Source organism: Euleptes europaea, chromosome 6 (genome assembly GCF_029931775.1).
Source record: "Euleptes europaea isolate rEulEur1 chromosome 6, rEulEur1.hap1, whole genome shotgun sequence".
In the NCBI taxonomy this organism is placed as follows: Eukaryota; Metazoa; Chordata; class Lepidosauria; order Squamata; family Sphaerodactylidae; genus Euleptes; species Euleptes europaea.
The window spans coordinates 3,041,074-3,057,993 of NC_079317.1; the positions used below are offsets into that span (position 1 = coordinate 3,041,074).

The following is a 16,920-nucleotide window of genomic DNA, read 5'->3' on the forward strand; positions in this document are numbered from 1 at the left end:
ACGCCCCACCCTTTTCCAACCCCCTCCTCAAAACAGCATGCCGATGGTTAAACAGGGGGAAACAGAAGATTGGCTTCTCTCAAAGCCAATCACAAAGCAGTGTGTAAACAGGCAGGGATTCAAGTGCTTCCTGCTACCTCGGAGCTCTTTCTGAGCAAAAGAAAGGCTTTTTAAAAATGAGGCTTGGATTCCCCCCCCCCTTCTTTCAGGTAGCTCCATTTTTTTGTTTTTTGTTCTTAAAATGCTTTTTTATGCTGCAGTTGGGTTTGGGGGAAAGGAAATCTTCTCTCACGGGGAGAACTGCGAAGTAAGCCAATTATAGAGCAGCATTTAAAGGGGTGGGTCTTGATTTGAGCTTGGGAGACTGCTTTTCTGTATTCATGGTTCGATTAGCACACAGTTTTGTCCCTGATCATTCAAGCCAATGCATACAGTTTCCCCCAACCCGGGTTACTTTAATGTGCAATGAACCCAGGTCCAAGCAGATCCAACCCATGCATAAAAGACCCTTGTCTGTAAACTTTGAGATAGAGCCCTCGTGCTGTTTTTTGGTTGTTGATACCACCTGGAGGTTGGCAACCCTAAGCTGATGGAGATCAGTTCACCTGGAGAAAATGGCTGCTTTGGCAATTGGACTCTTTGGCATGGGAGCCCCTCCCCTCCCCAAACCCTGCTCTCCTCAGGCTCTGCCCCAAAAACCTCCTGCCGGTGGTGAAGAGGGACCTGGTAACCCTATATCGGCTGGAGAACAGCTGTAATAACAGGAGATCTCCAGCAAGTACCTGGAGGTTGGCAACCCTATTGAGAAGGGGGCATCTATCACTCTACTACATGTTAATCGCTGATTTTTTTTCAGTTCATTTCTTCGAAGCCCCACCTGGAAACCTGGCAGCTCTGCCTCACGAGGGAGGTTGGCGCCGGCCCTGATGCAACCCCTCTTTTCCAGCCAACGCACATGTCTAATTGGGCAGGAAACGGCTCCCCCCTCTCCTGGAGAGGATTCTCTCTGGACCGATTAGGCAAAAGATAGGCTTTCTGATTAGTGGTAATGACACAAGGGTTATTTACAGAGTTACAAACATCTGCAGCTTTGGCGGCCGAAAAAAGTCAGGCCTAATTCTATTAGCACAAATACCGTATGCTCCCCATGAGGTGGTTTACTGAGTGTCTGCTATCAGAGCTAGGATTAGCTGTTGTGAAGCGTCACATAGTGGTGGGTGAGGACAGGAGGCACACAGCGCCCACTCCAAACCTCAGCTCAGCTATGAACACAGAATTTAAGCAGGGCTGTGTGTCGCTCAGGTTCACCACCTCCCTAGCATCTCATGGATCAGTAGGGTTACCAGCCTGCTGCTGGTGACCGCTGGGAAATTTCCCTGGAAAACAGCACGGGCGAGGTCGCAACATCATTTCCGGGTGAAAACCTAGAAGTGATGTGACAGTACCCTAGCCTTGCAACGCTGTAGGAATTCTACAAATCTCTATGAGTAGAAGAGAGCAAGAGTTCAGTAGCACCTTAAAGTCTAACAAAATTTCTGGCAGGGTATGTGAGCTTTCGTGAGTCACAGCTCACTTCTTCAGATACAGCTAGAATGTGAGTCCGTCGATCCTTAAGTAGAGAAGAGTGAATTGGACATGCAATGACAATATGAATGTCAAAAGCAAGTAAATGACATTAGCAGGCACGATTGGATGAGGTGTGATATGCAGGTTGTTGTAGAGGTAGTAGAGGTGGAGAAATTAGCATTGATAGTGGGATAGGAATCCCAGATCTCTATTCAATCCAGGAGAATGCATTGTCTTCAGCTTCATTATTAGTTCTAATTCAGCAGTCTCTCTTTCTAATCTCCCTTTGAAATCTCTATGGTAAGTCTTGTTTGTGGGCTTCCTAGAGGCACCTGGTTGGCCACTGTGTGAACAGACTGCTGGGCTTGATGGGCCTTGGTCTGATCCCGCAGGGCTTTTCTGATGTTGTTATGTTCTTAAGTACCATAAAGATCATTGGAACTCCTAGAGTGGCATGGGGGGGGGGCTGTGATGTCCCTTCTCAGTTTTTGCCTAGAAATGACATCGTGGCATAAACAGCACCATCCCTTTTCCCTCGAATGCAGCAGTAGGGGATTGCTGCCCACCACCTGGCACTTGGCCAACCTGGGAGTCAGGTGCGAGAAATGTCCTTTCCCTGCCTAAGACCCCACAGGACCATGACCAGGTTGGGCTTATTGAGATGAGTAGCAGATCAGATGTCTTAGACTGTCCAATAAAAAAAGCTTCGATTTCTCTCAGATAGCACAGTAAAAAAGAAATGATGTTGAACCATTCGTCCTCTTCTTGGTTTTGCAATTTGCAACCAGTTTTCCCTGGTTGTGCTATTAGCATTTTAAAGGACAAAATGCACTTCCTTGAAAAACACATCTTCCTTTTCCCCTTAAAATGAGAATATCAGCATGAGAAGTCCAGTTTCACTTTGTGAGACAGACTGGAGGCTGAGGGGTTAAACCCCTCTCTCCTTTCCCTGCACAGCCCAAGGCAAACTGAGGTCACAATCCACATTGTATGGATAGTTGAAGACTTGTAGAAGAAGAAGAAGAGTTGGTTTTTATGTGCCGACTTTCTCTACCACTTACGGCAGAATCAAACCGGCTTACGATCACCTTCCCTTCCCATCCCCACACCAGACACCCTGTGAGGTAGGTGGGGCTGAGAGATCTCTATCAGAGCTGTGACTAACCCAAGGTCACCCAGCTGGCTTTGTGCGAAGGAGCAGGGAAACAAACCCAGTTCACCAGATTAGCCTCTGCCGCTCATGTGGAGGAGTGGGGAATCAAACCTGGTTCTCCAGATCAGAGTCCACCACTCCATACCACCGCTCTTAACCACTACACCATGCTGTGCCATCTGTTTGAGCCCTCGGAGTAGTTGATATTGAACTAGACAGATGGGTTGTCTGACTTCATAAGGCAGCTTCACATGTTCAGCTAGCCCGATCTCATCAGATCTCAGAAGCTAAGCAGGGTCAGTCTTGGTTAGTATTTGGGTTGGAGACCACCAAGGAAGTCCAGGGTTGCTATGCAATGGCAAACCACCTCTGAACATCTCTTGCTTTGGAAAACCTACAGGGTTGCCACAAGTCACCTGTGACTTTACAACACACAATTATTATGCCTGTCCTGGATGGACAAGACTAGTCCAACTTCATCAGATCTTGGCTGCTAAGCAATGTCAGAGCCAGTTAGTACATGGGTAGGAGACCACCAAGGAAGTCCAGTGTTGCCACACAGAAGCAGGCAATAGCAAACAGCCTTTGAACATCTTTTGCCTGGAAAACTCAACCAGGTCACCCAAAGTGAGCTGCTACTTGACAGGGGGGAAAGGGTCTTATTGCTGTGTGTTTTTATGCTTGTTTTAAATGGATTTTGCCATTTGTAATGGTTTTTTTCATGGTGAGCCAGCATGGTGTCGTGGTTAAGAGCAGTGGTTTGGAGTGGCAGAGGCTAATCTGCTGAACTGCATTTGTTTCCCCCACTCCTACACATGAAGCCAGCTGGGTGACCTTGTGCTAGTCACACACTCTCAGCCCCACCTATCTGACAGGGTGTCTGGTGTGGGGAGGGGAAGGGAAGCCGGTTTGATTGTAAGCGGGTTTGATTCTTCCTTAAGTGGTAGAGAAAGTCGGCATATAAAAACCAACTCTTCTTCTTTTATTCAGCTTGCTGTGTAAGGTTTTATCACTTTTATTTTGTAAGCCACCTCAAGCTGGTTCCCTGGAGCGGTGGCAAAGACATTTTCTAAATAAAAAAATAAGACTTTAGAAAGACTGAAATAGCAGGAATCAATTCAAGACAAATAATAACATCCGTGAAACATCAGTAGAGAACAATAAAACAAAGCCAAATCAGACAATGCAACATTAGAGGAGAATAAAGAGTCGATGGCTCAGGGAATGCACTGAGAGGTATTGTCAACCCAGGTTCCAATATGCCCGCGTCGCCTTGTATTTTATCAGTTGAGAAGCTGCTATTAAGAGAGGCTCCAAAAAACTAGAAATTGTCTATTTTCTCTGATACAGTTGAGACCTGTCTGAATCCAAGCCCAGGTTTCAGAGAGACCTCAATATTCGCCTTCCCCTGAAGGATTGTGGGCAAATCCTCCCTCCCTCTATGACTCCCTGGGCTGATTTAGCATCTAAATGCCTGCTCTTGCTTTGTGCTTGAGAGCCTTTGGGGCCCAGTTTCCACATAGGCATCCAAACACAATCGCCTCAATTTCTGCATCTGAAATAAAAGCAATGTGTGTTTTAGTTGGATGGGGAGAATTGGAAATCCGGGGGAGGTGGGGAAGGGAAAGGATGCTGTGTAGAGCCTGCCAGTGTAAGACAGTGGCCCAAAATGTTTTCCTGACACTTCCCTGCCAAGCTCCAGAGCTTTAATATCCAGCAATCTGTCCATCATTATGTTTAAATGCCTTTTAAAAAAAAAATCTGGTACGCTGGCTGAAGAAGGGCTAGCTAGCGCGCCAGACCGGCTTAATCCCCCATAAAAATGCAAATGAACTCACTGGAAATATCAACTTCCTTTTTGTGTGTGTGCACTGTGCAGAAAGCATGAGCAGGAGTTGAAAAGAGAGGCCCAGAATGGAACCCAGAGAAACTCCGGTGCAGAGGATGTTGGTTGAGCCTCAGCACGGATGTTGCTGCCCTTATACTGATCCAGACCTCTTGGCCCATTGAGGTCAGTACTGTCCACTCTGACTGGCTGTGGCTCTCTGGAGTTTCCAGAGGTCTTTCCCATCACCTGCTCCCTGGTCACATGAACACATGAAGCTGCCTTAGACTGAGTCAGACCCTGGGTCCATCAAAGTCAGTATTATCTACTCAGACCGGCAGCGGCTCTCCAGGGTCTCAGGCTGAGAGGTCTTTCACATCACCTACTTGCCAGGTCCCTTGAACTGCCTGTGTGTGTGTGTGTGTGTGTGTGTGTGTGTGTGTGTGTGTGTGTGTGTGTGTGTTAAGTGCCGTCAAGTCGCTTCCGACTCATGGCGACCCTATGAATGAAAGTCCTCCAAAATGTCCTATCTTTGACAGCCTTGCTCAGATCTTGCAAATTGAAGGCTGTGGCTTCCTTTATTGAGTCAATCCATCTCTTGTTGGGTCTTCCTCTTTTCCTGCTGCCCTCAACTTTTCCTAGCATGACTGTCTTTTCCAGTGACTCTTGTCGTCTCATGACGTGACCAAAATACGACAGCCTCAGTTTAGTCATTTTAGCTTCTAGGGTCAGTTCAGGCTTGATTTGATCTATAACCCACTGATTTGTTTTTTTGGCAGTCCACGGAATCCGCAACACTTTCCTCCAACACCACATTTCAAAGGAATCTATTTTCTTTCTATCAGCTTTCTTCATTGTCCAGCTTTCACACCCATACATAGTAATAGGGAATATGATGGCATGAATTAATCTAGTCTTGGTGGCCAGAGTCACATCCTTACACTTCAAAATCTTTTCTAGCTCCTTCATGGCTGCCCTTCCCAGTCTCAATCTCCTTCTAATTTCTTGGCTGCAGTCTCCCTTTTGGTTGATGGTGGAGCCAAGGAATAGAAAGTCTTGAACAATTTCAATTTCCTCATTGTCAACCTTAAAGTTGTGTAATTCTCCTGTAGTCATTACTTTTGTTTTCTTGATGTTCAGCTGCAGTCCTGCTTTGGCACTTTCTCTTTTAACTTTCAGCAGTAGTTGTTTCAAATCTTCACTATTTTCTGCCAATAATGTAGTGTCATCAGCATATCTCAAATTATTAATGTTCCTCCCTCCAATTTTCACTCCACCTTCATCTAAATCTAATCCTGCTTTCCTAATTATATGTTCTGCATATAGATTGAAGAGATAGGGAGATAAAATACATCCTTGTCTGACACCTTTGCCAATTGGAAACCATTCCGTTTCTCCATATTCTGTTCTAACTGTGGCCTCTTGTCCAGAGTACAGGTTGCGCATCAAAACAATCAGATGTAGTGGCACACCCATTTCCTTTAAAACCAGCCATAGCTTTTCATGATCCACACAGTCAAGCTTTGCTGTTATCTATGAAACACAAGCTGATTTTCTTCTGAAATTCTCTCGTATTCTCCAATAACCAGCGTATATTTGCAATATGATCTCTAGTGCCTCTTCCTTTTCTGAAACCAGCTTGAACATCAGGCATTTCTCGTTCCATATATGGTAACAGTCTTTGCTGTAAGATTTTGAGCATCACTTTACTTGCGTGAGAAATTAATGCAATGGTCCGATAGTTGTTGCAATCTTTGATGTCTCCTTTCTTGGGAATTGGAATGTAAATGGATCGTTTCCAGTCTGTGGGCCATTGTTTTGTTTTCCATATCTGTTGGCATATTCTTGTCAAGATTTTGATGGACTCTGTTTCTGTGGCTTGAAATAGCTCTATTGATATCTCATCTGCTCCTGCTGATTTGTTTCTCCCGATTGCTCTCAATGCAGCTTTCACTTCACTTTCTAAAACTGTAGGTTCTTCTTCAAAAGATTCTTCTTGGAAAGAATCTTTTATCCTTTCATCTCTTCTGTATAGTTCTTCAGTGTATTGTTCCCACCTTTTCTTTATTTTGTCCTGTTCAGTTAATGTATTTCCATGCTGATCTTTCAGCATGCCTAACCGTGCTTTAAATTTCCCTTTGATTTCTTGGATCTTGTGGAACAGATCTCTTGTTCTTCCTTTTTTGTTGTTCTCTTCTATTTCTTTACACTGGTTATTATAATAGGTCTCTTTGTCTCTACGTGCTAGTCGCTGGAACGTTGCACTTAGACTTTTGATTCTATTTCTGTCACCTTCTACGTTTGCTTCTCGTCTATCTCTGGCAATTTTAAGAGTTTCCTCAGACATCCATCGAGGTTTTTCTTTTCTTTTGGCTACAGGAATAGTCTTTGCACATTCTTCCTTGATAATATCTCTAGTTTCCACCCATAGTTCTTCAGGTTTACATTCACTTGAACTTAGTAATGCAAATCTGTTCCTTACATGGTCTTTAAACTCTTCCGGAATATTGCTTAGATTGTATTTTGGTGCTGAATGTTTTGGTGTTTTTCTTAAGCTTTATCTTGATTTTCGATATTACCAGTTCATGATCTGTACCGCAGTCGGCTCCTGGTCTTGTTTTGGCCGAGAGAATAGAGCTTCTCCATCTTCTGCTTCCAATTATATAATCTATTTGATTTCTATACTGGCCGTCTGGTGATGTCCATGTATACAATCGTCTATTTGGTTGCCTGAAACATGTGTTTGCAATGAACAGATCGTTGTCTTCACAGAATTCTACGAGGCGTTCTCCTGCTTCATTCTGTGCTCCTAGCCCAAATCTGCCAACAACATTTGATTCTGCTTTGTTTCCTACTTTTGCGTTCCAATCACCTATGATTATCAGCATATCTTGTTTAGGTGTGTGATCAACTTCTTCCTGAACACTGGCATAAAAACTTTCAATTTCTTCCTCATCAGCATCTGTAGTTGGGGCATAAACTTGAAGGATGCTTATGTTGATAGGCTTTCCCTGAAGTCTGATTGATATTATTTGGTCAGACTTTGCATTATAGCTCCTGACTGCCTTTGCTACATCTTGCCTCACTATTAAAGCAACTCCGTTTCTTCTCTTTTTGTCATTCCCCGAATAAAACACTTTGTAATTTTCTGATTGAAAATGTCCTAATCCAGTCCACTTTAATTCACTTACTCCCAGGACTGAAATGTCCAAACGTTCCATTTCTTGTTTAACAATTTCAGGCTTATCCTGATTCATGCTTCTCACATTCCATGTTCCTATTTTATGCGTCGAACAGCTTCGGACTTTCCTTTTGCATCTATTCATGTCAACCACTGAACGTCCTTTCAGCTTTAGTCCAATCGCATCATTAAGAACAGCGCTACTCGTACTTGTCCTCTGCTCTACCCCAGTGGCAGATTGAGTGCCATCCGACCTGGGGGTCCCATCTTCCAGCACTACATCTTTTTTCATTTTGGATTGTCTCATCATAGGGTTTTCAAGGTAAAGGTTGGTCAGAAGTGGTTTACCAGTGCCTTCTTCTGCGCAGTACTAACCAGAGTTAGCCGTAGTGGCACTGCCGTTGTCTACGAAAGATCTTCCGCCAGTGTCACCTTCCACTACTGCTGCTGCCCAGTAGCTAACCTTCAGGGATTCCTCTACCCCCATCCCCATTGGAACTGCCTGTTCTCTTCTGCGGATGTGGCCATTGATCCCTTAAGGGGGTGGACTCATCTTCGTCTGGTGTCTCAGCTGTGACCATTCCGTCTTGAGTGACTCTGCTAGGAGTTTAGTCTCTTGATAGAGTCTAGACCCCTTACGGTATTGCTCTCAGCTTCCCTGACACTCACAAACCCACTCACCACGTTAAGGTGTGCATCCAGAAGGGGATGCCTAGTCCCCCTAATTTCTGAAAACACTTGGCAGGCACCAGATAAAGTTTCAGAGGGCACTGGGACCTTCTGCATGCCAAGCAGATGCTCTCTCACCGAGCCACAGCCCCTCCCCCCTGTTTCCCTGCTCCTCCACATGAAGCCTGCTGGGTGACCTTGGCCCAGTCACAGCCCTCTCAGAACTCTCTCAGCCCCACCTACCTCACAAGGTGTCTGTGTTGTGCGGGGGGGGGGGGAGGAAGGAAAGGCAATTGTAAGCCAGTTTGGGACTCTTTAAAAGGTAGAGCAAAACCGGGTACAAAAACCAACTCTGCTTTTTATCAAACCCTCTGGGCCTGCTGTATCTCTCTCTTTGTATCTTTGGAATTGGAAGCTGGAAAATGCTGCCCTGGAACAGCAAAAGAGCTTATTAAAAGGTTCTGTGGTCAGTGAGATGCTAATTTGGACACACAAGTTGCTCCTTGGGTGTCATCTGGCTCCAGAGAGAGGGGAAAGTGTTTCTGGCCGCTTTGGCTAACATTCACACACTGTGATTAAGGTTTTAAAAAAAAAAAAAAAAAAACATACTCCGTCAGCTGTCATTAAACAAGCGGAAATAGTTCGATGCCTTTTAAAAAAAGAAGCAGCCAAGCAGGTGTGCAGCTCCAGTTCTTGCTCGGTCAAATGCAGCTGTTTACACACCAGTTAAACCTCCCAGAGCTGCCAGAGCCGTGCCGGGAGTGATGCAAAAATGCCGGCAGCTTCCACGCCCCGGCCTTTTGGGTCCGGGCGTCCTCCCCTACAACTTGGTTACACGGCTGGAGCCTCTGAGGAGAGCAGGCCTGCTGCATCAGCCGACGCTGGTCATTCACCTGCTGCTGGACAGCTGCCCTTCAGACTGTCGAGAGGGGAGAAGGCCAGATCACTGGCAGTGGGTACCATTTGCCGAAGCGACTTCCTGCTGAAGAAGAAGAAGAAGAGTTGGTTTTATATGCTGACTTTCGCTACCATTTAAGGGAGACTCAAACTGGCTTACAATCACCTTCCCCTCCCCACAACAGACACCCTGTGAGGTAGGTGGGGCTGAGAGAGTGTGACTAGCCCAAGGTCACCCAGCTGACTTCATGTGTAGGAGTGGAGAAACAAATCCAGTCCACCAGATAAGCATCCACCACTCATGTGGAGGAGTGGGAAATCAAACCGGGTTCTCCAGATCAGACTCCACCGCTCCAAACCACCGCTGTTAACCACTACACCACGCTGACTCCCGTTGAAGAATGGCTGTGTGGAATTCAGCGTGTTGCTCTTGTATCATAATTAATATCAAGTGTACAAGTTTGAAAAAGGATATCAACACACAAGTTTATTCAGAGATGCTCAATGTCTTGGAAGAATACATTTCAAGATCTTAGACATTATAAATGTTCCCCATTGATTGTAGAAGTCTAAAATGCCATGTTCTGTGGTATGTCCCTAATAATATTTACCCATTTAAAAAAATCTAATAACATAAGAACGGCCCTGGTGGATCTGAGAAACTCAGATTTGAATCTATGCTCAGCTTCTTCTTGGGGAAGTGATAATTCTTGCCTCAACCTATCCTTCTGATGAGGTTGGAAGATCCTTCTCAGCTAGGGTGGCCAGCTCTGGACCGGGAAATAACTGGAGATTTTGAGTGTAGAGCCTGAGGAGGGCGGGGGTTGGAGAGGGGGGGACTTCAATGCCATAGAGTCCATCTTCCAAAGCAGCCATTTAGTCCAGGTGAACCGATCTCTGTTACCTAGAGATCAGGTGTCATCACGGGAGATCTCCATCTACAACCTGGAGGTTGACAACCCCAAACCACTCACCAGTCAAAAAGGAAGTAAAAACAGTGTCCAGTGGAATGTCATTTGGGGGGGGGGTGTAATCACAATTACTTTCTGTTTCATCATTCAGCCTGATGAATCGAAAAACATCTATAGTCTTTCCAGGAAAAGGAAAACAAATAAAACCCATTATGAAACGAGCTCCGTGGAAAGAGGACAGCCCTTGGTACAAAGCCAGGAGCGGACAACGGATGAAGCACGGGCGGCCGTGACAGCCACCCGCAGACCATGTGAACTTAATGCCAAAATGATAATCCCGATCCGCACCACGCTTCTTTTCTCTCCAGTGCCGAGAAAGCTGGCCACGGTTTGTTAATATTGATATTTACCCAGGGCTTTTCTTCATCACACAAACAGATTCCTACGTACCTTTTTTTTGTGTGAACCTCAAAAGCTGTTTACGCTGCACATACTCTGAGGCGAGGGCCCACCCGGGGATTGCCGTCTCAGATGCGGCAAAACTTTGCCGCTCTCGTGATACCAAGTGACGGCAGTTCAAGGAGGAGTGCTTTTTTTTATTTTTTTATTAAAAAAAAAAAGCCCGCCAACTCTTTTGCAGCCAGCAGCTTCTTCCAGCCATCTGCTAGAGCGGTTCATTTCTCAAAGCAAATAGCTTATTACCAACATGCACAAAAGGGGGTTTATTTGAAGCAATTAAATAACAACCAAAAATTATACAGCTGTGGGCTTGGAAATATGTTTAATTAAATGACTTTTTTTCCCCCGTAAATGGAAAATCTGGCTGGGATGGCATAGGAGTGAGCTGGGCTTACAGTCGGCCTTGGAAAGTTTGCAAGTTATCCAGTGTTTCCTTCTAAAACTGGCAGTTGTCTTTTATGCATGGGAGTCTTACCTGAGGTCGGTTGCTCGCTGGACCCACCACACTTTCCTGTTGGGCGTCTATGCACCAGCAGTCTCCAAGCTCAAATCAGGTAGTATTTGAATCCCCGCCCCTTGAAATGCTGCTTTATAATTGACTGTAGTGGGAGAAAAGTTCCTCCCCTGCCCCGAAACCCAATTGCCGCATTAAAAAAAGCATTTTAAGAGTATTTTAGGAACAAAAACCAGAGCTATTTGAAAGGAATAGGAGTCTTCTGCTCAGAAAGAGCTCCAAGAAAGCAGGAAGTATTTGAATCCCCGCTCATTGACATGCTGCTTTGTAATTGGCTGTCAGCTTGCTGTGAAAGAAGCCAAGCTTGCAAGTCCCGCGTTTTACCTTATGCACAGGGATTTCACCCTGGCTGAGCTCAGGGGAGAGAGAAGAATTGGGTTAATAGAGGGACGGGAAATCCCGGGATTTGTGAGGGCTGGCAGCGAGGTCATCTCTAATGGAGGGGAAACTCATGCATAACTCCAAGGAACAACCAAAACAGACAGGGGGGCGAACGTGAGTGAAAGTACCCATGCATAAATGCCCACTGTTAGGCCGCGTCCATTTTGAGTAGCTGGACATTCTACACGACACAGACTTGGTGCAATCCATGCTCAGAGGGTTGCACCAGCATAGTGTAGTAGTTAGAGGTTTGGAATAGGATCCGGAAGGCTCAGGTTCAAATCTCCACTGTGCCATGGAAGCTTGTTGGGTGCCCTTCAGCCAGACACACACTCTTTCCGTCTTACCTACCTCACAGGGTTGTTATGAGGACAAAATGGAGGAAAGGAGAATGATATAAGGTGCTTTGGGTCCACGTTGGGGAGAAAGGCAGGGTATAAATCAGGGGTGGGGAACCTTTTTCCTGCCAAGGGCCATTTGCACATTTATAACATCATTCAGGGGCCATAACCAGGTGTAGATCTCCCTGTGAGTGGGGGAGGCTAGGGTTGCCAGGTCTCCAGCCACCACCTGGAGGTTGGCAACCCCAGGAGAGGCCATGCAGAGAAGGCCTGGAGGGCACCCCCGCTCCCCCCATCCTCCCCCCTCCCAGGCGGGAGGGCAGCCAGTGGTGGGCCCGAGCAAACGAGGCGCCAGGGGGGCACAGCCCGCAGCCGATCTCCAGGGAAGGAAGGGAGGAAGGAAAGAAAACAGAGAACGAGGAAAAGGGAGGGAGGGGAAAAGAGAGAGAAAGGGAGAAAGAAATGGAGGGAGGGGAAGAAAGAAAGAAAAGGATGGAGGGAGACAGACGAAGAGACAGAAAAAGAGGGAGAGAGGGAGAGAAAGGAGAGTGACAGAAAAAGAGGAAGAAAAGGAAGAAAAGCCTTCCCCCACACACACACACACCCGCGCACGCCGGCCCCACGCGACCAGGCCCCAGCCTCCACGCCTCCCACACACACACACACACCTGGCCCTGGAGCTACCGAGGGCCACGGAAAATGTCCTCGGGGGCCGCATACAGCCCCCGGGCCTGAGGTTCCCCATCCCTGGTATAAATGAATAAAGTAAAATAATCTACACTAGTAAACAACACAAGAAAGAGATTAGAGGGCGTAGCTGGTGTAGCAATAAATACTGGCCACCCATCTGCCTGCCTAGCAAACTCCCTGACTGAGCTCACAGGTTCTGGTTCCATCTAAACACCACTGGATTTTGCACTACAGCTTATCATCTGCAACTGGATTATCTTATCTACATGGGAGAATCCAGCTACTAATGCTTGCTGTAGCTAAAAATGGATGCAGCTGTGGTCTAAATGTAGATGTAACCGTGTTCTCAACTGGTACTGGAAGCTACCCTGGTGGTAGAGCATTCGCTTGGCATGCAGAAGGTCCCAGGTTCAATCCTCAGGATCTCCAGTTAAAGGAACAGGTAGTAGGTGATGGGAAAGACCTCTACCTGACATCCTGGAGAGCTGCTACCAGTCTGAGTAGACAATGCTAACCTTGGTGAACCAAGGGTATGATTCAGTATAAGACACCGTTATGTGTTCAAGACTGTCAGAGGAGGGGCTGTGGCTGAATCGTAGAACATCTGCTTGGCATGCAGAAGGTTCCAGGTTCAATCCCTGTCATCTCCAGTTAAAAAGGATCAGGCCCTGGAGACAGGATTGTCAACATCCAGATGGTGGCTGGAGATCTCCTGCTATTACAACTGATCTCCAGATGACAAAGATCAGTCCCTCTGGAGAAAATAGCTGCTTTGAAAATGGAGTCTACGGCATTATATCCTAGTTAAGTCCCTCCCCTTCCCAAACCCCGCCCTCCTCAGGCTACCCACCCACCCAAAAAAATCTTCAGGTATTTCCCTGCCCCAAACTGGCAACCCTACCTGGAGAGCAGCTGCCAGTCTGAGTAGGCAATTCTGACCTTGATGGTCCGGTGGTCCGATTCAGCATAAGGCAGCTTCATGTGTTCTCCTCATGTCCTGAGGAGCTCAAGTCAATGCAATTAACTACACTTCAGGAAAAGGGATTCATTTCGTCTCTCCAAACATGGTGACACAACATCAAGCCACATGTGTGAAGTATGGGGAGGAAGGTGCAGATAAATTGCACGTTTCGAGGGCAACTTTCCCCAATGACTCCCTAATGCGGCGTACAACATTTTCTCAAGCTGTGCGCTGAATTCCATTTAGCAGCAAGGCAAGCGTTAAATCTATAATTTCACAGGGAAGCCTTGATCATATCCAAATACCGTGTTTGAACAGGACTTCTAAATTGCGCTCTCGAGCAGCTACATTTTTCTCAGCAAAGGTCACCCAGCACCAGGGACGTCTCGTTGCTCCGGATTTAGCAAAGCCAGAAATTAATCTGTCGTTGATTTAGAGTGGGAGAAGTCTGGAAATAAGAAACGTCAATTTGGCAAGCCTCGTGTCCCCGTCATTCACCCTGGCCATGATAGTGAGGTGAGGAGAGAAGAGCCATAGCACCTCCATGCTTAAGTTTGCCAACCTCCAGGTGGGACCTGGGGATATCCCGGAATTACAACTGATCTCCAGGCAACAGAGATCAATTCCCCTGGAGGAAATGGAAGCTTTGGAGGGTGGACTCCATGGCATTATACCCTGCTTAGGTCCCTCCCCTCCCCAAACCCCGCCCTCCACTGGCTCCACCCCCCTAAATCTCTAGGAATATCCCAAGAAATATCCCAAGCTGGCTGGAAATGCCAAAATACAGATGCAACATTTTATCATATGTGGTACACTTGCAGAAAAGAACATATTGGATAATCATACATGATGAAATGCAAAGAATATTGAAAATTAAGTTTGTGTTAGATCTAAAAAGCTTATTAAATATTTTACCAAACAATATGCCAAAAATATATAATGAATTATTTAGATATATGGTGACAGAAGCCTCAGGGCTGTATGCAAAAAAATGGAAAGCAGAGGAGAACCCAGACGTAACTGAATGGATAAATTAAATTAACATCTTTAGTACATAACAGATCAATCTCTGAGTTCTATGAAAAATGGAATGTGTTCTTCAACTATACAGCTGATAACCAATAACAGAAGTAGAATGTAAGAACTTGAGTAATAAATGTATTATTAGATATGAAAATATAAGCATAATATAAAAAAGGGTAAGTCAAAGAAGGTAATAATTTAAATGTAATTATAAAGTAAGTTGCAATGTAATGTAATCATCTGTTTGTTTATGTTTGTATATTTGTATCTTTAGTCTGGAAAATTTAAAAAAAATTAATAAAGACCCTTGGTACATCAAGGTCAGTATTGTCTACTCAGAGTGGCAGCAGTTCTCCGGGGTCTCAGGCTGAGGTCTTTCACATACCCTACTACTTGGTCTTTTCAACAGGAGATTCCAGGGATTGAACCTGGGACTTTCTGCTGGCCAAGCAGATGCTCTACCCCTGAGCCACAGCCCAGTCCCAAACACCCATGAATCAGACCCTCGGTCCATCAAGGTCAGAATTGTCTACTCAGACTAGCAGCGGCTCTCCAGGGTCTCCATAAATACAAAAACCAAGCCTATGCTGAAACAGAATGACTACTTCACAAATAAACAGCACGATGGTTCAAGATTGATATATAAATGTAATGTAATAATTACAATAATACTCAACAAAGAAGACTATAATGTAACACTCATGATAAACAACAAATGAAACAAGTCCAACAGTAACTAGGTCCGCAAATAACTCAATATATACACACACACGAGTCTCCTTTGTTGAGCGTATGCACTTTTCACCATTGTCATACGTGTAATATTTTCATATAAGTGTATTGTAAATGTAGTCTGTTATTGTAATTATTGATCTGTTGGACTTATTATTTGTTTGTTATGAGTGTTGCATTATAGACTCCCTTGTTGAGTCTTATTGTAATTGTTACATTGCATTTCTATATCAGTCTTGAGCCATCGTGCTATTCATTTGTGAAGTAGTTCTCCAGGGTCTCAGGCAGAGGTCCTTAACACCACCTACTTGCCTGGTCCTTGCAGCTGGAGATGCCAGGGATTGAACCTGGGACCTTCTGCATGATAAGCAGATGCTCTATCACTGAGCCACAGCCCCTCCCCATCTCAGGCAGGGCTTCTCCCTCCTCTTTCATTCTGTGCATCTGATGTCCTTCCCAAGGCCCAGATAGCTGTCAAACACCACCTCAGCTTCGCAAGGCCAGGCGCAAATAGGGTTGCAAACCTCCAGGTGGGGCCTGCAGTTCTCCTGGGATTGCCACTGGTCTCCAAACTACAGAGATCCATTTGCCTGGAGGAAATGGGAACTTCAGAGGGTGGGGCTCTATTTTATTACATCCCGGCTGAGATCCCTCCCCTCCCCAAACTCCATCTCTCCCAGGCTCTTCCCCCAAATCTCCAAGAATTTCCCAAGCTGGAGTTGGCAAAGGACCTTGGTGCAAAGGAAGGCAGGACCTCTGGGCAAGAAGGCACTCCCTCATGAATTCAGACCTCTTCTCCTAAGCAAGCTGATGGAAGCAGCCTCGTGCAATTTGAACCCTCTTCACATCCCAAACTTAAAACTTTTCGGAAAAGTGGATTTCACTTTTGCAAAGGTCAGATCACTGTAAACTGGAGAGAACAAAACGGAGACTTCAGCACTTAAATCTGACTTTTACCAAATTGAGGCCTTGTGAAGATGTTTTCAGATTGTCGTCCGCAGCTGCAAGCTGCCGCCTGCCTGCTCTGACCCAGCAAAGAACCACATTCCAGTTATAGAAGCTGAGTTGTCTCCGAGGCCATTAAAATACAGCTCAGAACTTTGAAATCTAGAGGAAAGAGACATGGATGGAGACCTGCATCCAGGGGAGAAAAACTCTGCCAGGGACCCAAAGGTTCAGGGGCACAGAACAGATCGGGAGTAATTTGCAGAGCAAAAAAAAATGATGGGCAGATTGCATGTCCCAGCTAGGGTTGCCAACTCAGGGTTGGGAAATTCCTGGAGAGTTTGGGGGTGGAACCTGGGAAGGGCAGGATTTAGGAAGGGGAGGGGCCTTAGCAGGGTATAATGTCATACCGTCCACCGTCCAAAGCTTCAGTTTTCTCCAGGAGACCTGATTTCTGTAATCTGGGGATCAGCTAGGGTTGCCAGGTCCCTCTTCACCACTGGCGGGAGATTTTTGGGGGCTATTACAACTGATCTCCAGCTGATAGAGATCAGTTCCCCTGGAGAAAATGGCCGCTTTGGCGGCTGGACTGTATGGCATTGAAGTCCCTCCCCAAACCCCACCCTCCTCAGGCTCCATCCAGAAAACCTCCCGCCAGTGGCGGACCTGGAA

At 45.9% G+C, this 16,920-nt stretch overlaps 1 non-coding gene across 1 annotated transcript; it reads right to left on the reverse strand.

The window, feature by feature from the left end:
* Window positions 1-15,629: 15,629 nt before the first annotated feature.
* TRNAD-AUC (transfer RNA aspartic acid (anticodon AUC)) lies at window positions 15,630-15,701 on the reverse strand. Its single transcript has one exon. It is a non-coding gene; the product is annotated as a tRNA-Asp (tRNA).
* Between the last annotated feature and the right edge of the window lie 1,219 nt (window positions 15,702-16,920).